At 40.7% G+C, this 23,124-nt stretch overlaps 1 protein-coding gene across 4 annotated transcripts in view; it reads left to right on the top strand.

Moving 5' to 3' along the window:
- LOC137139065 (nucleolar protein 4-like) overlaps positions 1–23,124 on the top strand; it is a 150,322-nt gene that overhangs the window by 46,421 nt on the left and 80,777 nt on the right. The window contains exon 1 of one of the 4 annotated variants that reach the window (XM_067525770.1): positions 4,774–4,969. The exons of 2 other annotated variants lie outside the window; for them this stretch is intronic. The gene's annotated coding sequence lies outside the window, so the exon portion shown is untranslated. Of the gene's footprint in view, positions 1–4,773; positions 4,991–23,124 lie in introns of those variants that run through there. One more of the 4 variants, XM_067525769.1, reaches the window with a different exon arrangement.

The following is a 23,124-nucleotide window of genomic DNA, read 5'->3' as shown; positions in this document are numbered from 1 at the left end:
GTGCACTCCCAAACTAGCCCCCTCCCTTTCTATCTGCTCAGGAAGGAATCACATCAGCAGTAGAGATGAAGTCTGGGGATCAGATAATGATAGTTACTGATTCTTTATTCTTTTTAAACTTAACCCAATTCTTAATATCATAAACTACTTTTGCGTTATGTTTATGGTAGATATTATAGATTCTGTAATGTGATGTTGCTGTCATAGAAATTACTTAATGAATTGTTACTCAGAGGTAAGTTCCTTAGTCCTACAGCTGATAGGTCATACTGTTCAGGTTGTGTTAGTTTGAGTGATTTAGAGGTGTGGGTCATTGTGGAAGATGCTGCTGTTGAACACAGAGAGGTGTTTCTGCATTTAGCTTCATTGTTACAAATGTGGTCAAATAATCAAATTGCTTGGAATTTATTATTTAATTGTTTTTGTTTTTTTGTAATAAAACCTATTAAAAGTGGCAGTAAAGTATTGGACAGTACAGAAAACTGGGTTTTGATCAGTAGCGGAATTGAGCCTTTCCACACACATCCATCCTCACATCCAATAAAACATCACAGCACCCACTTGTATTTAGTTACAGAGGTGATTGAGTGTAATTGGTTGTGCTATGAACTGTGTGTGTGTGTGTGTGTGTGTGTGTGTGTGTGTGGTGCGTTGCAGAAAGATTATGGTGTTTGGCCCAGAGGAGCAAAGGTGCAGACAGGAATAGAGGAGCAATGACTCACTCACCTATAGAAATAACATAGGACATGAGGGAACAGGTTTGGACTCAGTGTGAGTGTGGTGTATTAGAGGAAGCAGAAGGGGGAATAGCATTCTGTGAAGAAAAGAAGGTCGAAGTCTTTTGTCTGGGTTGTTTTCATGAGGAAGAGAGCGAGTGAGGAGAGAAATGGGAGAGAAGAAGAGAGAAGGGCCTTTTTACTTTTACCCAAGAGAAAACATGAGCCAAAGAGGAAGACGAAGAAGAGAGGAGAGTGAACTGCATACACTATTTTGTGATGTTTGAATCCTCCACCGGCTCCATTAGCACTCATCCCAAGCTTCAGTTCATCTGCCCATCCCTTTATCTTTCCTTCCATCCGCTCCCCGTCCCAATTCAATAAGAGGAGGAAATTACCCAGGATTCTTTCTGGCAGGGTAGGGTGGGGTGCTAGAGGATGTAAGGGGGAACGCTGCAGACAATATAGAAATGAGTGAGGAGTGAGGCAAGAGGAGACAAGAGGGGGAGGAGGATGGAGCGATGGCAGGGCGGTGGCTGCGTCTGGCTGGGGGGGAGGACAGAGAGAGTGAAAATGAGGTTGGGAGTAGGTGGATGTACTCAGGCGAAGTGAAAATAAAAGTGAGAAAAATTGTCATTGACGGCGGGATGCACGGGGGGAGGCAGAGGACGGGGCTGGGGTAGGGAATCAGAGAGGGAATTAAAAAAGAAGAATGAGGTGGTTCAGTACCGTTCATGGTCTCGTCCTCTTCTACTCTCTGCCCATTATTTCAGCTACCTCCAGAGGAAAGACATTTCATTATTTTTGGGAGGAGGGGTGTGTGTGTGTGTGTGTGTGTGTGTGTGTGTGTGTGTGTGTGTGTGTGTGCGTGCAGAGGGGAGATAGGTTGGGGGTTGGTCTGTTATAGTTATTAAAAGACTGTTGTAAAGACAGCAGAACAGAATCACACATTTTGTGATGAGAGGCTGGAGCAGCCTTGAAGATGTGACCAAATGGTTTGTGCACGGTTTAAAGGCTGAAACTGGACGAAAATCTGCCACTCGCCACAACAAATCAGTTTTTCTCACTCTCCAAAAAGAAAGAAATTCTAAAATAAATGCTGTAAAAACAGCCTTGGTTGGTGAGCTTTAAACAACCTTTTTTTACTGGATGGAGAGTCTGTTTGTGCTCAGTACCTCATACTGTAGCCTGTAACTCACCTGCACAAAATACTTTTCATACAAAACTACACGTGCATCATGTTTTCTACAGCTTCTTTTCTATCACGTTGTTTCACTCTGCTGCATTTATTTAATAGCACTTTATAAGAGGATTAGCTCCACTAATGTTTGATTTGACCGACTCTTAATGTCCATGTAACAGTGGTGGATGAATATGCACATGATTTGTTGTTTTATTTTGCAGAAACCATTTCATGTCAGATGGTACTGTAACTGTCAAACTGTTCTTATTGCTCAGCTTCTCTTTGACTATGATGACACAGTATAGCTGCATAAATAAAGTATTTAAGACATGTATAGCTTTAATCACATGTAAAAGGCAGTTTGGTCTCTTTGCTTGAAACCCTCAAGGTGGCTTTGCAGATGGGGCACGACCTTTAGCACATCTTATCCTGTCATCATGTGCTCTGATGCTCTCCAGTGTATACTGTCTAATACAGTGAAGTAGAAATGCCATAGAAACAGCCCTGCAAAAAAATCCCATGGACGACACTCCTGACTAAAGAATAAAGGGGAAAGAACACATGCATTATGTGAACAGTTTCCTACAGCTACAACTTTGCTTACCACAGTTCAACAACAGAACAAAAATGCATCTTCTACAATGACCATAGTGTTCAGGGAGAATCTGTTCCTTGCAAAAACGAAACAAAGCCAGTATATATTCTGGGAGTTGAATTAGTTTTAGCTCCATTTACCTAATAAACTAATAAATTAAATTGTATTTAAAAAGGGACCAGGGCTGCAAATTATCTTTAAAACCAGTGCTAATAACATCTCTACATTATTTAAAGAAGATGAAACAACAGTAGATCTTTTAAACCTGGTGCTAAAATGGATTCTGGTCAGAATAACCTTGAATTAAGATGCAATTAAACAAACAAATGTCCTGATTAAATAACAAAAATGACGTTAAAGTGTGAAGAGGTTTACATTTTTACATTGTGTTTTCTGTGACACAGGATGTAAAATGTATCCTTGTTAATTCACCGCACTGCAGTTCCTCCTGCACTTCGTCTTTTGCTTGCCCACACATGGCTAATCACGCTGCAGTATAATTCTGAGCCCATAGGTGGCAGGTTTGTCATATAAATGTTTGAGAGGGCACACACTCTTAAACAAACAAACACGTGTGTGCGCACACACACAAACACAAAGACACACACACACACACACACACACACACACACAGCAGCCCCTTCATGAGAATGTGCAAGGTGTATATTTAAACACTTGTCTGTGGGTGATCCAGTGTAAAGGTCAGTGTACAAAGAAATGAAAGCTCTGAATGAAACATCCTCTGTGTTCCTGAAGTGTCTGTGGCAGCTTCGTGTTTGTCCAAGAAATATATTAAACCACAATTATCCAGCACCACCCCTGCAACCAGAATGTGCTTTTTAATACACTCTGTATGGTTAAATCCTCAGTGAGGATTATCCTCACTGGATATAACAGCTGTTTTGGGGAGTTCTTGTTGTCTGTAAAGCTTTTTTTTTCTTCACCGCAGTTGCCACTTGTGTTCATCGCACAGCATTCAGTAAAAAAAAAAAAAAAACCTCTTCACTTAACATTTACACAAGGTTCTGTCAGCTTCTGAAGAGTTTGGTGTTGCTTGTTCCAGAAAAAGATATATTTCACCAATGATCAGTTTTTCAGTTAATTGCAGCATGCAGTCATTGTGTTCTGATGTTATAGTCTGTGTTTGCAAAAAGCTTCTCTCATCTTAAATGTTGTTGTCAGACGAAAATCATTCTTTCTTCTTCCGCTGCCCAGATCTTCGTGGATATGTTTTTGTTTGTAAATTTTGCTTAGATGAATTCAAATCATATAAAAACTGTATCCATGTATTTTTTATATAATTTTATATATAGCGAACAGAGGGATCATACCAGGGGATAAAATACTAAAAATAGTATACAAGTCTCACTGAAGAAGGCTGAGTTATTATTGGTTTATAGCAACTGTTCCAAAAATGTAGTACATGTGGATTTTTAATAAAAGGGTGAGAAATGCAATTTTACATCTGGCCTGCTGATTTGACTAGTCAAAGACAAATGATTGGCAGCTATCAAAAGGGCAACTTCACCAATTTTCAATTTGCGTCCTAATTTGGGGAATAGAATGCTATTGAACATCCCTTTAGTTCCCTATATTAAAATATCCCTTTACTTCTTGCTGAAAAACAGCTTTACAGCATCCTAGGAGGTTGACGCGAACTCCTTCAGACTTCTCCATTACCTGAACTGAAAATCTCCCGCACATGATGTCATCCAGAGGAGTTCAGCTGGAAATGCGAGGGTTGTTACAGTTAGGCGCAAATATTTGCATCCCCTTATTTTGAAATGTCAAAAACTATGAATGTTTTTAATCAACACAATATTTAATGCACAATTACTTAGTATAAATGTTGATTATTAGAAACAAATGAAATTACATTTTTAATTAATTTAACTAGGAGGATGCAAGCTTTTGCTCTGATTATTTTCATACACCGCTTGACTTTTTTTTGTTACTTTTGGTGATTTTTATCCCTCTACATTCACTTTTCATGTAAGGGAATTGTTTTACTCTTTTGTCATTTCAAATTGAGGGGATGCAAACCTTAGCAGTAAAGTCGTGAGCAATTAATGTTTGTTGTAATGATTAAAATGTACGAATTTAATTTGATGGATCATACTGTCTTGCTCCTGCGGATAACATTAGAGCTCCGTTTCCATAGTTGTAAATGATTCAGTCGGAGACTACAGTACTACAGTATATTGCAATTCAGCTACTGTGCCCCCCCTCACTGTGCCTCTGATGTAAGCAGCCGTGGCCCCGCCCGCTCTAGCAGCCACACAGTCTTGAGGGTCCGGCTGCGTGCTCTCACTCCCTCCTCACAGCCCGCAGAATATAGGGTATGGTCTATTTCACAGCAACAAGAGGGAAAGAAAAAAAGCCCCGGAATTGAATCAAAAGAACAAAACAGGGAGAAGCAGTGTGGAAACGCGGGTGGTGGTCGACATTCATGTTTGTGATCTTGCAGAAGTGAAGGTAAGAAGACGTCTTGTGCAGGTTAGTAGTGGTCCTTCATTATTCCAGGCTGCTGTGCTCCTGCTTGCCGGTGACTGAGTGACAGCGGGGCGCCTCATCACCGCGCTGCTGCCGGACGCCTCGTCACTTATCGATGCTACTTAATCAGTCGGGAGGAAAATAATTCTTAAAACGCAGGTTTGTGTCACTGTGCATGAGTCACAGGCTGGAGTGGTTCTTCACTAAGTTGCGTTGTGTTGTTGTTAGTGGCTGTAGTGAAGGGCAGCCCGCTGGGTGCTGGTCATTGTGTGGCTTCAGGCCTCTCCGTCCTGCGACAACTATGATTATCATTATCATTCAGGAGCACACTGCTCTAATTCAGTGTGCAGAGGACCAGTGTGCTGCTCACAGACGCACATTGTCCTGGTGATGCCGGTGCGTGCTTGTGTATTTACGTGTGTGTGTGTCTGTGGTAGATGGGTAGCTGATGTGGGATGACTAAGCACCCACACACTGTGAGGTGCGTGGAGCGTGCCAGGCACAGAAACAGTGGCCTCTCAGTTGAATGGAGCATTATGACATGTGCTGGAGAGAATCCAGCCTATCAATCTGTCCGTTTGTCTGTCTGTGTGTGTTGGATTAAAATGTATTTCTGCATGTCTGGTGGAGGCAAAGGTTAACCATTCCTGCTTCAGGCTCCAGACCATAGTGAACAGGCACACTGGAGACTGTTTTTTGCTTCAGGGTCAAAGTTGTTAAGGCAGAATTAAAAGTTTCCTTTTTAGCACAGTAACATACATCAACACAGTAAAACAGATATACAGTCACCGTCTTCAGTTCATGTTAGAGGTTCCATGGCAGCCTGCATATTTACAACCCCAATTCAAAAAAAGTTGGGAGGATGTGTAAAATCTAAATAAAAACAGAATGCAATGATTTGAACTTACAGTTTTCCATTTTGAGTTTGGCCCAGAGAACACTGTGGCGTGTCTGCATCATTCTTTGCATGATACAGCTAATATTTGTGGATTGCACAGTGAACTGTGTTCACAAAAAGTGATTTCTGAAAGTGTTCCTGAGCCCATGCAGTGATGTCCAGTGATGTACAGAATCATGCCTGTTTTCAATGGAGTGCCGCCTGAGGGCCCCGACGACCACGCGCATACAATTTTGACCTTCCACCTCCTGATTCTCTGAATCTTTTGATGATATTATATACTGCAGATGGTGGGATCTGCACAATTTTATTTGTGGAACATTTTTCTGAAATTGTTCCACAATTTGTAGACCCAGTTTGTCAGCGATTGTTGAACCTTTGCCTTTTTTTAGATTCGATTTTTATATTTTTTTATATATATATATATTTTTTTTTTTTTTTTTACACATTTTCCCAACTTTTTTAAATTGGGTTTGTTGGTCCATAAGTCGGGGCAAAAGGAAGAAGCATAGTCTCTCAGTGAAAAAATACCAAACAGTGCATTGCTAAGTGTGACCTATTACACACTATTACCTATTACACAGGATTTGAAATAGTTTCAACTGTAACTTAGGTGATTGTGAGGATATCTAACTAAACATTACTATAGAAATCCACATGTTATTGACATAAACCCCAACAAATACAGTTGGTAAAACTAATGCTTTTTTAAACACCACTCCTCAAATTTTATAGCAGAACATTGCACTTAGCTTTGCATTTTTTTAAACAACAGCATTTTTTTAGATGGTCCATGACTGTCTTTGAACTCTTAAAACAGTTCTGAACAGCAGTCCTTATTATAGTGTGTCTTTGCAAGTTTTACTGACTTGCCAAGTCCATCTTTAGCAATGAGGTCTGCTAGACAAACCTAGGGACTGAAGGTGCATTGTCAAGGTCAGGAGGCAGGCTGGCTGCACTATGCTTTTTCCCAGTCCCAATGACTGTTATGGCATTAAATCTCTCTACCTGACCACTGATTGTCCAAAGGGTTTGTGTTTTCAAACAGCCTGCCCATTTTCTGGAAGTTTTCATGGGAGCCTGTGGTGTCTTGAGGGGTCTGGCTTTAAATACAGTGCTGGTATAGGTGCAGTATTGGAGATCTACATCCTCCCTGATTGTGGTACCAGTAATTCATGTTCTGCAGCCAAGTCACTGCAGCCAAGTCACACACCAAAATGTAGACCAGCAAGACTTTGATGTGATGCAAACTCCACCAAGGCAAGTAGTTCTCACCATGTGATGCAGTTCTGTTCAGTCTTTAAAGGTTTGCAACTCCCTTAGATGTGACTGCACCTGTAAGGAGCAGCACCAAGTCCCACTTGGCTTGCGTAGTTATCCAGTATCACGCTGCTGTGGACGACTGGGTAGCCCAGGACTCGAGCTGTTTTAGTAGGGGCTTGAGTTTATCAAATTGAGCCTGATGCTCCTCATTGTACTACCAATAATATCCAATGCTGAAAAACCAGTGGACCAACAGACTATCTTCCCTGCCTAACCATTACAATAGGCAAAGCCTAGCTGCTGTGACCGCAGCGGCCCAGACAACTTTTCAGGCTCTCATGTGCCTGTTAGTCAGCATTCTGTGGGAGTTTCCCCCACACCATGGTGGCTGCTTGACAGGGGCCCCTGGCCACATTATGGTGCTGTGTTGTACCAAACTAGTGTTGCTGAGGTTAAAAGGCCCTGTTGAAAACAAAATACTGCTCTGCTGGGTGACATAATGCCATGGTCCCAGGAATGAGGGTGCAACTGGGTACAGCTGCATTTTGATAAGTGTTGTCTCAGCACCACCTCTCTTCCCACTGTCCCTCTAAAACGGGGGCTGTTTCTAAGCACATACTCTTGCTGGCCCTCTAGACCCACAGTATGTGCTACACTTACTGCATGTGCTTTGGGGTTGGTTTGAGTATGGAATAGAACACATACTAACCAAACAACACAATGTGATGGCTGCCTATGCCAGGAGCCTCGTCATGGCTTTGTAACCAACCAGAGAGTGTATGCTCACCTGCTGGTTGTTAATCTGTATAGGGATGTTTGCTTCACTGAGCACAGGCACACAACCTCGCCTGACACCCAGTAGAGCAGAGTGAAGTGGAGGACTGTGGGCTTTAGGCTCTTATGGGAGGCAGTTGGAGCTAGGGTCTTGTTGGTTTTTGCGGATAAAGGGCATAGTCTCTGGTACAGTTATGGAAGCAAACCTCATCTCTTTTAGTCTTTAGTCAAATTCAGCAGAATGTCAGGATTTCAGACAGGGACAGAAAGGGACTTCTGTTTTTAATTCTCTGCTCCCTACTTAATCACAGCCGCTTGGGATCTCTGACACGCACGAGGCTTGTGGCATACGATGCAACTCGCTTTCGGTTTTGTGACGGGCTGTGTCATAGGTTGTACAGTCTGACCATTTACTGGCTCTAACAAATATCCATACTTAGTAATTTTGGGTGGGCTAAGCAGAGGGTGTGGAGCACAGGGCAGGTGTAACATGGGGCCAGTGTTTTGAGCGAAACTCCCTAAGAAGGCAGAGGAGAAAGGGTTCATATGTTAATTGGCAGCATTAATGGCTGGCACAAGGGAGACATTTGCTCCAAGGCCAAAGTTGTTACTTTGGGGTTAAACCCCTTCAGTTACCACAGTAGTTGGCAGACAGAACCCGGACAGTTAGCTTGTACTTAATGAGCTGTATTATCTGTTTAACTGCACAATGAAGAGCAAACTTCACCTTCACTGTGTTACTGCTGACTTATCTGCTCCAGTCACCAGTCTCATCTGCTCAGTTCACTAGTCGCTCTCTCTTTTGTTCGCTTGCTCCTACACTAACTCAACACACACACACACACTCACACAGACACACACACACACCATTTTCACTGTGCACACTGAGCTATTCCTGTAGGCGCTACACTGTTCTTAAACAATTAAGGCATCTGTGTGATGTTCTGCAGCTCTTCCCATATCTAAATAATTTTTTATTCTTTTGTATTGTCCTGCTTGCATAGTTAATTAAAGTCCTAAAAGTCCACAGAGGTGTTGATAATCACAGTTAATGAGAAGGCAGCAGCATGGAAGCATGAAAATTGTGTTCTCACTATGTGCTAACTACAGCTGTGTTCATCTGTGATTATTATTTTTTTATTTTTTCAGTTTAAAGTTGTACTTTGTAGTAATTTATTTATTTTACCAATCACCAGACACAGTTCTGAGGTCAGATTCTGGCTTTGGAGTCACGACCCTGGAGCTGAGAAGAGGTTATTTCCTTGCTCAAGGACCCTTCAGCAGGGACAGAGTCTTTCGAACAGAGAGCGGAGATCGGTCTTTCTGAAGGACAGACTCTTTAAAACACTGCCCAGGGCGGTGACTCCAAAGCCCGAATCCAACTATTTCATCATCTAGTGTACTGTGCACAGTATGTGTTTCCGTGACAATGTCTCATGGGAATCAGTTTGTTCAAAGCGAAGAAGTTTTGTGGGTTGGGGCTTAAGGAATCAGAAAACATGGTATTTGTGGTGAGGTGAGGTTCTAAATCAGTTTAACATATAGCAAATATAGATCGTTAAACTGCTGTTAGTTTTTGATCCAGCTGAGTTCTTTCTTCTCACTGTCAAGTTTCTGGAGGAAAAAAGACATTATGGAAGTGTGACTAAAGCTGTAGGGTTCCTTTGTTTGATGAAGCAGCTCAGAGAAGCCTACAGTGACATTTAGATTTAATCTACCAATATCTTGTCAGATACCGCTGCCTTTTACCTGTGGATAGATAGTGTTTATGTTGGGTAGGTCAGAGCTGACACTCAAAGGTTAAACATCACATGATGATATTGTCTGGTGTTTGCTGTGTGTTGGGTGATGCTGACTTAAAACTATGACAGTATTTCTTTATATTTGTGCAGTTATGATAAATGATAATATGACAGAAGTACAACTATACAGGGTCTGTTTTAGCCACAACTCAAATAAGCAAAATAAACATGATCAGCGATCACAAATAATAATCACAAACACCATCAAATACTATAATTAGGTAGCTAAAAATAGAATATAAATGAAATATTCTTTAGCAGCAGGATTTGTGGTACACATTTTTTCCTTCCTTTCAACAGTATGGATTAATATCATGTTTTAGGGCCCAGCTAGACACCGTGATTTTTGTAAATTTTATTTTCATCAACACACGTTCCATGCAGCACTTTTTGAGGACAGTTCAAATTTTGGCCCAAATAGTATTTTTTTTTTTTTAAAGTTGGTTATTATAGTCAAACATTTTACTTGGTCTTGTGTTTATCAGTTTCCTGTTATGTATTTTTTTCTTTGTAACCCCAAAAAAATATTAGACAATCATAAGGAAATTATTCAGCAACCATTTATTATCTAATTAACTGTGTTTTTTTTAAAGAAAAACAAAAAAGCTAATGATGAATTGACACGAGTGTTGTGAAGTAGAGGAGTGTGAAGCTTTAGATTCTTTACATGCATTTTCTGTTCATATCTGGCTTCTAAGAGGTTAAAGTCATAAATTCTTTGTAGTGCTCCTCCCAACTCTCAGCCTTCTGTCAGGGGACAGCAGGACTAGCAGAGCCACTCCCAGGATAAATCCTGGAGCTGCTTAGCTCCTCTCTGCTCAGCTCTAAAATAACTGCAGTTTTCCCCTGGCTTGGCCATGTGCTTGGCAGAAGGGCAGGGGAGGAACGATAACCTCACTACTAATCCCCTTTCCCCCTTGATCCTCTTCGTCTGCATCTGGATAGGTTGGGTTTCTCTGTCTCTGGTGTCTGGTGCCCTGGTGCCTGCTGCATCTCAGGAACGATGTTTGTGGATCCTGGTTAGACATCACTGCTGCCTGATGTTTCTGTCTGTTTCTCATGTCTCAAAATTTACACACCTGCTGTGGCATTTTACCTTTGGTCCATAGCAACAACTAGTGGTTATTTCAGTATTGAACAATACTGATTCTGAGAAATTTCTATCACAGTTTTTCAGAGTCATTCAGTGTGTTTACATACACTTAATTAACCTAGTTACCGTTGGTTTTCTCAACTAAGCTGGGAAGCTGGTTTCTGTAATCAGAGTAGGAGATTACAGACACCCGGTTTCCCCAGATAGATTTCTGCCAAAGAACACTGATTTCTCCGTCATGTATACACATAACCAAGTTTCAAATCAGCTTTCTACAACAGTGCATGTGTATAACAAAAGGCTGCAGACAGGGAGAGCTGTGGTGTGAAAGGCTGAATGAAAGGAGACTTTTTCATCAAAGTCCACCTAAGTCTTGTTCCTGTGCTATCGACTCATCATAAATGCTGTGACACAAGAGCAAACAGAAAAAAAAGGTCTACTGACAATACAAAGTAAAAATGTATTATCCTTGAGAATGTTGAATATTTGATTTCAGTAACTATCTTTATTAGGTGCATATAAACCCGTCCCCCAATTACCTGACTGGCTTCTCTGAGTAACTTCGTTACTTAACAGCATGTAAACACACTGATTGGGACAACTTCACATGTGTTGTTTCGTTGGGCCAGTAGTCCAAGCCTCAAATAAAGAACACAAATGACATAAAAGTGAGAATCAGCAAACCTTCATCTTTGAGGTGCTTATCATGTTTAAGGTAACAGGGGGCTGGAGCCTATCCCAGCTGCCATTGGCTTAGAGGTGGGGTCCACCCTGGACAACACAGAGAGACATTCACTGAGAGACAACCATTCACATTAACATTCACACATATGGTCACCAATTAACCTAACATGTATGTGTTTGGATTGTGGGAGGAAACCGGAGTACCCGGAGGAAACCCACACAAGCACGGGGAGAACATGCAAACTCCACACGGGATTTGAATCGGGGACCTTCTAGCTGTGAGGTGGCAGTGCTAACCACTCCACCACCATGCTGGCAAGGGAAATGTTTTTTTTTTTTTTTTTTTCTTGCTGAGAAAAATGTATTCTTTAAATTGTTGCAGATGAATTTCATTCACAATTTTCCAGAGCCAAGGCAGTGTCTTCAAGTCGCTGATGATATTACACTCTTTGGGCAGTCATATCACCTGTGCAGGACATTTCTTAACTTAAGGGATGTGGTATCTGGTTTTGGCACAAGATGGACCTTGAGATGAAAATGGTTACCATTAGGCAATTAGGCCTAGTGTTTAGGTTTAAGGGAAGACATTGATGTGGGCAGTAAGCCCCAGAACCATACCAAAAAGACTAATGTCTGGAAAAAGTTGATAACCTGGGGCTGAAGTTCGAAGTCATCCATCTTGACAGCGCACTCTCATGTAAGGGGTTTGCATAATGACCTGGAAGGAGTTGTTTCTGAATGGAAAATGATACCATGTATATGTAAATCCTTTGTTGTGTAAAACCTTCTCTGAACTCTGAGCTTTGTTTTTCCTACTGAGTGGCTGCATAGATGTTTTTTTTTTTTAAATCACCTGTCATGCTTTCTGTCTCACACTTGATTCAGTCCTGGCAGTGAAAGTGCTCCAGTCCTCTAACAATAAGCCCATCAAGCTCCTGTGACAGCTCACAGTGAAGGAGGCAGCCTGTGTTCAATGCTTGAAGGTTGCAGTCAGGGCTGCTCTCATGTATTGTTGCATGTTAACTAAGCCTACATTACAATTGCATGATATTTGTCCTAAATCCACCCTGACAACGTTTCCATGTGATACAATAGAAACTTGTCACTTGCCAAAAACATTAAATGTATTTTTTCTTGTGAAATTGAATTGAAATGACTAATGCGGTGACATTATTGCATACTGATGATGCACATTGTGTGGGGACATGAGTAGTTCTGTCTGACAGTACAGAGTGATGGTCAACTATACTGATTACTCTCTCTCGCTCTGTCTCTCTTTTTCCCTCTATCTATTTATTTATTAATTAATATCTTTTGCTTTTTTTACATTTTCTGCATTGTAATCATTGTGTTTAGAGGATTAGTAAGTAATAGCAGCAATATGCCTGCGTTTTGGAAAATTTATTTTCACCCAGCTTTCTATCTCTGGTATCTCCTAATTTAATAACACTGGATGTTTACAATATATCCTGTCCACTGTTAAATTATAACTTTTACTGGATAGACATGAAGCTTGAAGCTTTGGCTGGTCTATGAGATGCCTGTAAATATTCAAGATCAAAGTAATTTTACTTTATAGTTATCTGTGTAAGGTGTCCACCTGACTTTACCTCGGCTCGTTCTACATGATAAATATAAAGGCACCGTATGATGCACAGGGTGCAGCAGCAGAGTATTGAATTGAGCTTTGTATCACATAGTCCTATCAACAATTATTGGAATGGTTAATTCATTTGTGTTTGCTGTGAAATAAAGACATTTGTGTTTATGGATAAAGATATATAAAATAATGAAACAAAAGTTCGAATGAAATTTCCTTTTATTTTCTGGTATTTACATCTAAATATATGACACAGCATAAAACATAGTAGCTTGTCTACCAGGAGAGAACGATGTAGAACTCGAGTTCAGATTGTGATGTATCTGAGAAAACAGGAAGACAAAACTCTGTTTTTTCAATTTAAGGTGTCCTAAAAAAGCAAAAGCAAAGACGGCCATGGTAGCCGAGTGGTCACAGTAGATGCCACAAACCTGCCGTGACTCTGATTTGCTTCTGGCATTCTGACACATCTCTCGGCTGTGATGTGATGTAGATTGATTTGAAAGATCTAATCTTACGGAGTTCACCTTTATGCAAACATTGTTCACATTGCATGCTGATAAGCCAGTTATTGCTAGCCTTTGTCGTGGTGGGGGTGGGGGGACATCTAGCTGTCTGTGCCTTGTGTTTAGCAGTTGATGTCAATATTTCAGAGCTTTTTCTGTTTGAAAGCCTCTCTCCGTTGGACTGCCTGTGCCTGGCAGATTGTTAACTTGTTTCAATGCGTGTTGATGCTCAGCCAGTTGTGTGTAAACTCACTGCTTGATGAGCATTGCCAGAGGCAGTGTATAGTTCCCTGCTATTTATCATGGAACCATAAAACGAGGAGAGGTCAAGTTAAACACATTCATGCAGCAGTGGTTTGATATGGCTGATCAACAAAGGGAGAAGCTGGTGGATTTTTGGTTTAGTCATCCGTTGGATTTGATCACCACTTCAAACTATTTCAGTCATGTGAATAGAAGATGACACTGTCAGGTAGCTCACTAAGACTCAGACAGTATTTTGTGTTTTATTTGTCATTTGTGAAAGAGCAAAAAACCACAGGCTCTCAGTTCATTTAATTTAATTTAGCTCCCTGTTGTATCTTTATTTTGCCTGCACTGTTTGCATTTATATTCTTCTTCTCTAGGTTTCATCCGAGTTGTTGAGGAGAAGCTTAGCAAATCCTGAACCTTCAGGCATGCGTGGGCGGTGATGTTGTAAGAGGTGTGTTAAGTGTTCCCAGGGTTAAAGTCTTTTTCAGATAAACCATTCACAAGCTCCATGTAGGAAACATGTAAAAGAATTGTTTCAATCATTTTAAAGTTTCAGTAATTTATTATTCATAACTGTCATAAATTTCTGCAATTTGCAATTTGAGCATTTTTAAGAAGCTGTTTGGGGAAACGGTTTTCCATGGCCTTTACATTGTACAGGCTTTCATATCAGACAGACCAAACTAAAGCTTTGGTATTATAAGGTCTTCAGGAGAAAAATGTCTGCCTAGCTGCCCTGATGCTGTGTGTGCTCAATGTTCAACCACTGGAACCAGCGTGTCCCTGCAGAGATCAGCTGTATAATACAGCTGGAGCTGAACTTTGCTTCTCTCCTCCTCCTCTTTTGCTCCCTGAAGCCCTCACCATATCCAGCTCTCTTCCTCTTCCTCCAGGGAAGTCTCTCTCTCATCTGTGACTTCGAATAGTATAAAAAGTAATGTTGTAAATCTCAAATCTCTGAAATCTTCTCAAACGATACATGGCCTAGATTCCATACAAAACCAAAACTGCTGCATTTCCATCAATTGCTTTTATTCAAACTACATTTTAAGACAAGCATTTGTATTTTGCAGTGATGGAACTAAGTACATTTGCTTGAGTACTACACAGGTTAGTTAGTTTCTAGATAAACAGTTTTAACAAATAATAATTATTTGCCAATAATAAATGTCGATCATTTCATTTTTATTTTTATTTATTGTAATTATAGATGAATTCCCTGTCAGTATATACATTTGTTTAAATCTGCTCCACATTTAAAGCTGCAACAGTGATGTGTACACAATAATGCATCAATAATTATAATCCAGTAATATTATACATATGTATTTATGTATATGTGTGTGTATAATTCTAAAATTGACTATTCAGCAATACTTTTAGTTATTGTAGGCTACTTAAAATACACTGTGTCACTGTGGTCCTCTAACCACTGGTGTGTTTAAAATTAAAAAGATGCAGCATAAAACCCAAACACAAAGTTTTCAGCTTCATGTCAACCTGCTGCTTCACCTTATCACAGGAGGAGGGAGATTTCACTGAAAAGCTGCTGATTGGTTCATGAGCCAAAATCGTAGATATCACATTTTAAAGCCAAGTGCCTGTGTGTGATATAACATATTTACAGCTATATAGCTTCAGTTCCTGCCAGATAAAGGGTAAATGGTCTGCACTTATTCACCCATTCACATTTACAATCACACTCATACACCGATATAGGGGAGCTGCTATGCAGCTGGCCAACACTCACTGGGAGCAACTAAGTCAGGGTTCAGTCTCTTGGTTTAAGGACACTTCGACATGTGACTGAAAGAGCCGTAGATCGAACCAACATGTGTGGGATTGGCGGACGACCGCCGGTGGAGTTTTCAGCTTGTGTGCTCTGTAAGTAGCTACGAACACTGGCACTGTAAACACGTTTAACGCTACCTTGCTCCAGCCAGCTGATATGCTGTGAGCATCTGAGGCTTTTCCCCTTGTCACCATCCTACATGAGCATCATTACTATTAGCTAGAACAGTTAACAGTTGTCAATAGACTTTGATGTGTTTTTCTAGTTGGTTTGTGAATAGACGGCACACACGCACACAAACACTGCAGGGAGATGGAGCAGAGCACCAAGTAGTAACAAGAAACTTGGAAAAGATTGTTTTTCGACAGCCTGCATTGATTTTGGATCAGTTTTCTAAAGAAAACTTCACTTAGTTTGAATCTGTGGTTTTTAAATTGATGCAGCTGTATCTCTGAGTCATGTATCCATTTTCTGATATGAATAGGTTATTCTTTACACCCACAATAAAAAGATAGCTGGTCCTGGCCTGACTGTGGTAGAGATGGAAAATGTGGTGACCTCGTGAAGTCAGAGGGAATAAATGATACTGTAGGAAAATGTAATGACAAATGTTCCAGTTACAGTGAACATTGGGTGGATTTGTTCAGAAATAAGGAAAGGAAGAAAATACTGTAACAATATTAGGATTTATTTTTTTTTGCGTTTCCGTACCTTATGAAAACCCTTTTATCAGGGACAGCTGCCATTCATGGTCAGTGAAATTTGGCATAGTTGAGCAGTACATGCACTGTGTGAGACAGGGACTAAAGGAACCTTGGTGACAGAAGAAAGCTGAACTCTATGCAAATCTGCTTGTTTACTCCTGGCATGAATTGATTAAAAGGAAAAAAATCAAGTCATAGTGAAGCATGTACATAAATGTGCTTAACACAACACACCTCCAGATCTACACCTTCATCACTGATTTGTCATCTGTAGTGTGCAAGTGAACAGCTATAGCTCAGTCGTTCACGGGCAACAGGGTCAGTGGTTTGATCCTCTTTCCCGGCTATAAAAGCTCTAGTTCTAGTTTGGAAACAGGTCATTGAGAATAGTGAGACTGAATCCATCTACAGAAACAAAACAATTTGCTAAAAGAACATAAAAAGCTCCACAGAGCCACAGGGTTAGAAAGAGCAGCAGGAAAAGATTTATTATTAAAGAAAAGCTTCCTCTGTGCATTTGAAACTGCTTCAGCAGGGAGTCACGTTTGTGCGATTTGTAAGTTGTGTCAGAAACATAACGCAACAACTGATAGAAGCTCCTCAAACAAACAGCATCAATATAGGGAGGAGATGAGAGCAGATGTTAGAGCACCAACAGTAATCATCTCCTTTAGATCTAGAAGCTTTATCAGCATCTTTATGTAAAGAAAAATGACCTGAATTCTATTGTTAATTACTAATATTGACTGACGAAAAATGATTGCCCGATCCTTTTGGAACTGGCTACAGCTCAGCACGTTTGGACGTTTGGATATGTGTGTGTAGCAGGGTGAAACTAGCCTGGTCCAGGACTGACCTTTGTCTGAACTAATCCACGCTGTGGATTGCTTCCTGAGGAGAAAAGGGGTTAATCGTCATGCTTGGGGCAGATTTGTGACTGACTGGATTAAGTGTTGCACATTACACTAATCTTGAGTATCCATGCCCCTACTGGCTGGCTGATTTGTTTTCTGCCTGACTTATTTCCTGTTCGACCAAGTGAACGTCTGACTGACTGATCCAGCGATGATGGAGTACAGTAGTGGAGTTTGTGGCTGATGATCAGCTGACCCACTGAGTGTTAAATTAGAATGACAGTAGAATGACCAAACATTTGAAAAAAATGTGATTATTGAGCTGTGTACTGTTCACATCATACACAGTTTTACTTGTTCTACTAGAACCTCAATGATGATTGAACACTTTACAGCAGTTACCACTCCCTTTGCCCCACTTTGTCAGTCAATGATTATCTGAGACTGCTTTGTATTTTCAGGGCTCACACACATACTGTACACACACACACCTGTCCACGCGAAGTACTGTAACCAGGTTGCTGGTGGATTTAGCCGATGAGTGATAAAGGTCATTGGAGGGCTGACCTCATTTCTCTGTCTCTCTCTCTCTCACACTCACACACACACACAAACAAATATATGATGAGGACCCACCAAGACATCCATTAAATGATGCCATAACAAAATGAGTCCACTAAGCCAAAGACATCTACTTATAAACACACAGCCTACAACCAAATCCTCTGCTTCTGTCATTCTGCCTCCTGCATTCCACAGTAAAAGTTGTGCTGCTTCTGCGACCCCACATCAGTTGCAGGTCTGTGTTCTAAAACTGAACAATGCGCTAATTGTGGCTTTCTCCTAGAGCAGAGCTGTTTTTCAGTGAAACTAAACACTTCGGCATATGTCACCCTGTCAACCAGATGGATAAACAGTCAGTTAAGCAGCCAGGGTCTCAGATAGACAGTCGGCAAAAAACAAGCATTGTTTCTCAAACAATTATATAGAAGAGGAACAACCATATATAGTCCATGTAATGTCCAAAACCAGTGAATGATGCACTCTACAGGTTTTCAGATGCAAAGTTTATGTGTTTTCAATGATACAAAAGACTAAAGCTTTGGATTTGAGGCCTTGGATTCATTAAAAAAAAACACATTTCCTCAGAACTGTGATTTCTAAGCACTTTGTCAGTACCAAACTTTATCTGTGTTAATCTGTGTTAAATACCCGTGTGCCTTCACTTGGACAGTCAAATCAGTTTATCAGTTGCAGGATTGAATCCTGTCATAAGAAAAAATAACGCATCACTCTTTAGAGGAGCAGTAGAGGGATGAGGAATTGGCGTGAAAGACTAGTGGCAGAGTCACTACAGTAGAACAGAGAATATAACAGTACAGTATGTGTAACAGAAAAGTGTTTCCTCTTCAGGAAACTCTGATGTCCAGATGCACTCTTTGACCTGTAAAATTAGATTTTGGTTGCTCCAAGTGGATATTTGGTTTCACACTAATAAGCAGAAACAGGAAGACAACGACCGAATGAGATTTATTTATAACCTTATGTCCTTGGCTCCGGGACTTTTTTTGTGTGTTAATATTCATCTCTATACATCAACTCCAGCATAGAGAGAAGTGACACTGTGCCATGTTAACTGTTTCGGGACGTGGATGCCATCTTGTGAGGATCCCCCTGTGTTTTTGTTGGTGAATTGGAGGCTGTGTTCCGACATCACCACAGTAGGTCAGTGCTGCTACCATAGTACGTCAGTACGCCTTATGTTTGTGAGTAAGACTCTACTCAAATTAGCAGATCTTGCAAAGAGCCACTGGTAAACTGTTCACATTTTTTTAAATATCTTTCTCATTTGGTTCCAACAACCAGAGATGTTGTTTCACTCAAATCATGTGATTCAGATTTCTGATAGTAGACATCACTCTAGATGTGCCATCTACAGTACACACACACACACACACACACACACACACACACACACACACACACACACACACACTGCCTACATGTACTTGTACTTTACATGGTTAGAATGCCTTCAGTCAAAGCTTAGCACCCACACAGACACCCACCCACACACTAACACACACACACACAAACACAATGTTTATCTTATATCAAGACAGGGTCAGTAGCTGTCTTTCTAGAAATAATTAGTGATCCTCTCTCCCTCCCTCTGCATCACTCACTGCATCTCTGTACTATGGCAGCCCTCTCCGTCTTTCTCTCTCTCTCTGTCCAAGTTTCAGGATCAGACACAAGAACTATGAGACTTATGGATCTTTATGTTATGGATCTTTACATTTTTGGACATTTAAGTTCATGGGTGCTCAGCCCTGATCTCTCTCTCTCTCTCTCTTTCACTCACGCACGCACATACGCACACACACAACGGATTGAATGTATGTCTGATTATTCTAAACCACAAGAAGAGGTAGACTTCATTCTTTGTGTGTGTGTTTGTGCTGAGAGTGTGTAACAGTAGCGGTGCCTGTCTGTCTGTGGTCAAATTTCTGCCTGCACTTTCTCAGGCGAGATAGGATGACAGATGTTCTGTGGCTTTAAAGTTTATATTTCATTTCAAATCAGGCATTCATTATTTATTGCTCCAGAATGATATTTTTGTGTTGTTGCAGCTCCTTCTGAAAAGTTGAGAGAAGTCTTTCTTTTGTTTTTATTCTAAACCAGGGTGTAGAGCTTCAGCTTTGTTGAATGTGTGTTTGCGGTGATTTTTTAGGTTCACGCTACACAGATTCAGGTACAATTAGCCTTTTAGTCCCTCTATAAAACCAGAATTTAACTGAATCCAGTGCAAACCTGTCATTTTGTTCCCCAATAACTGCAACTTTCTCGCATATTTGACCTACACTCTGTACTGTCCCTGAACGCCTCGCTGAAACTAAAACACATTATTATTAAAATACTGTATTTTATGGCATAAGGGAGCCGTTTTTAATATAGCATGCGGGAGACTCCTGAAACTTCCAGCAGAGATGGGGTGAAAAGACAATTGCCCATGTTGTGCCCAAAGTGAAGTTTCGCACCATAAATGACACTGTGGTGGAAGACTAACTAATCATTGTCAAACACTTTTTCACTGCAAAACAAACCTACACAATGACTGAAACAAGCAGACAAAAGAGATAACAAATCACTGCGACAGAAGTTTTTGTGTAAGGCCGTGTCATTTCTGTACAAAAATACTAAGTCTGTGTGTCAGAACAGAGATTTATTGTCGTTAGTTGTCTTTTATTTTCAATAACCTTTGGACTATGGGATGAGAACTGGAGTGACCAGAGGAAACCTACACAAACACAGGGAGAACAGGCATTGTTTTCTAGCGTGTTGTTCACCATGGTTGAAAACACATGGAGAAATACAGTAGCTGAGTCTGAGCCTTAATTCAAACTGTTGTTGAGCTTCTGCATTGAGTGACACTGTAAATGGTGTTCGGGTGTTGTTTCCTGAAAGGTGTGATCATTTTGTTGCATATATATATATATATATATATATATATATATATATATATATATATATATATATATATACTATTAAAAAAGGTTTAAATTGGATTTTTTTCTTTTTTAATTTGTGCCGTTGTCATATGTTATCATTCTACAGTTGCAAATAGTAAACTGATTTACAGAGGTGGAAAGAGCAGTTTTAGTGAGAGCTTACTAATCTTATAATATAAAAAGTGTCTAACAAAGATCTATTAATGTTTTATTGTTGTTAATGCAGGCCGCCTCTTTTAAGAGAGCTCCGGAAGACCCAACATTCTCACCCTAATTATTGGGTGTAACATGTGCTTGTGATAATTCCTTTAGAGCAACTCTCCAGGCATGGTTTTAAGCATCAAGTAAAAAGGACTTGATGCCGGCCTCACTCAAACATTTGCTAAGCGATTTGTGGGTAATGCAGCACTAAAACTCCTCAGCAGTGATAGCTTAACACAAACGTATCAAAACAGGAGATATGATAACTCCCATGATATGTCATCATTTTAATAAACTCCATATACACTATATTGCCAAAAGTATTCGCTCACCTGCCTTTAGACCCATATGAACTTTAGTGACATCCCATTCTTAATCCATAGGGTTTAATATGACGTTGGCCCTTTGCAGCTATAACAGCTTCAACTCTTCTGGGAAGGTTTTCTACAAGGTTTAGGAGTGTGTTTGTGAAATACATAATACACAGTGCTCGCAGTCTTGGCTCTAATTCATCCCAAAGGTGTTCTATTTGGTTGAGGTCAGGACTCTGTGCAGGCCAGTCATGTTCTTCCACACCAAACTCACTCATCCATGTCTTTATGGGTCTTGCTTTGTGCACCTGAATTCATTTATTTGGATCGGTGACGAATACCTTTTGCAATATAGTGTACATTAACAGTGTTTCTGAATTTAGAGAGAGGACCCTCTCAGACCTGGTTACCTTCCTCAACGCTCTTCCACTCTGTGTCCCTGTACATTGAAGGGCAGTGGTAGTTTATTGATCACAGCCAGCAGTCTCCTCTGCAAGCACAAGGCTTTTTATAACCTGACTGACAGACAGACAGGACCACAAGCTGCTGATGCTGACAGTCTGCCTGCCCAGCTAAGGTCTTCCTCCTCTCTGTTTGTTGACCAATTTATCCACTGTCTGTCTCCGTCTGTCATCCACCTGAACTACATCCTGCTAATTCACTGGCCAATTTATTGTCATTGCATGTACGCTAATGAAGGTATTGTTTTTCCATGTGTATATGTGTTTAGGTGGTAATACCTGCTCCCTTTGTAAAATACACATGCACACACACACACACACACACACACACCTTCTCCTTATGGCTGGTTTTCTCAGCAATCAATATTCTGCAGTGGAGCTGCTCAGCCTGCACCCGGTTAAACCTTGCAGTGGACATGTGTGCATGTGTCTGTGTGTCTGTGTGTGTGTGTGTGTGTGTGTGCTCCTCTCCAGCCAGCCTGCTTCTTATCAATATCTTCACCTCTCTCAGTTAAGAAGTGATCCTCTCCTCTTCCTTCCAGCACTCATCGATCTCTCTGAGAGATGGACGCAATCAGAAGTAAGATGTTGCTGCTGGGATGAATACTCAGTGGCTGTTATGCAGCCTGACTGGCATTTAGTGTCTTACATTTTCGTTCAGTGTTATCGAGGGAAGATCAGATGGATGAGTCCGGGTGTGTTCCAATCCAGTGCAACCAACTGTAGCTATAACAGTACATAAATGCGCTTATGCATTTCCATTGTTGCCTTACAGCATTAAATAACTGTACTGACCTGTGATAATTGTGGGCCAACAAAACACTGTCCGTAAGTAATTTGATCAAAATATTAAAGGTCCAAATACTAAAGGTCCCAGTTCAATAATATTAAGTTAGGTTAATAAGTAAACCCTTTTAAGGACTGTGGGGGGACTGTGGTGCAGGAGGTAGAGCGGTCGTCCATCAATCCCACAGTTGTTTATTTGATCCTCGGCTCCTCCGGTCACATGTCGCCCCAACTTAGTTGCTTCCCCATCGGTGTGTGTGTGTGTGTGTGCTTGTGAGTGAGAATGGGTAAACGAGAAGCAGTGTAAAAACCTTTAATTGCAGACCATTTACAATTCCACATTTACAAAGTCCACTTGTGCTTGTAAAAAAGGCTGCTTCCAGTCACAGTCTACAGAGAACACTAGAACCAAGCAAGTCATTCACAGTCTTACAGTTCATTATTGACTGTGATAATGACATGTTATTTTAAGCACTAACTGAATGTTTACTTCCCTGACATTTATATGATAATCAGAAATAAAGTCAATGCATCTGTTTTGCAAACTTAGTGGTTGAGCTCAGAGTCACTCTCAGGTGTCCCCAAATAATTGGTCTCGTACTGTTGACTTTCCTCTGCAGCAAGAAGCTGCACTGTAGAGCCTG

Source organism: Channa argus, chromosome 13 (genome assembly GCF_033026475.1).
Source record: "Channa argus isolate prfri chromosome 13, Channa argus male v1.0, whole genome shotgun sequence".
NCBI lineage: Eukaryota > Metazoa > Chordata > Actinopteri > Anabantiformes > Channidae > Channa > Channa argus.
Note: the sequence above shows the minus strand (reverse complement) of the source record. Positions and strands in the feature narration are given on the sequence as shown.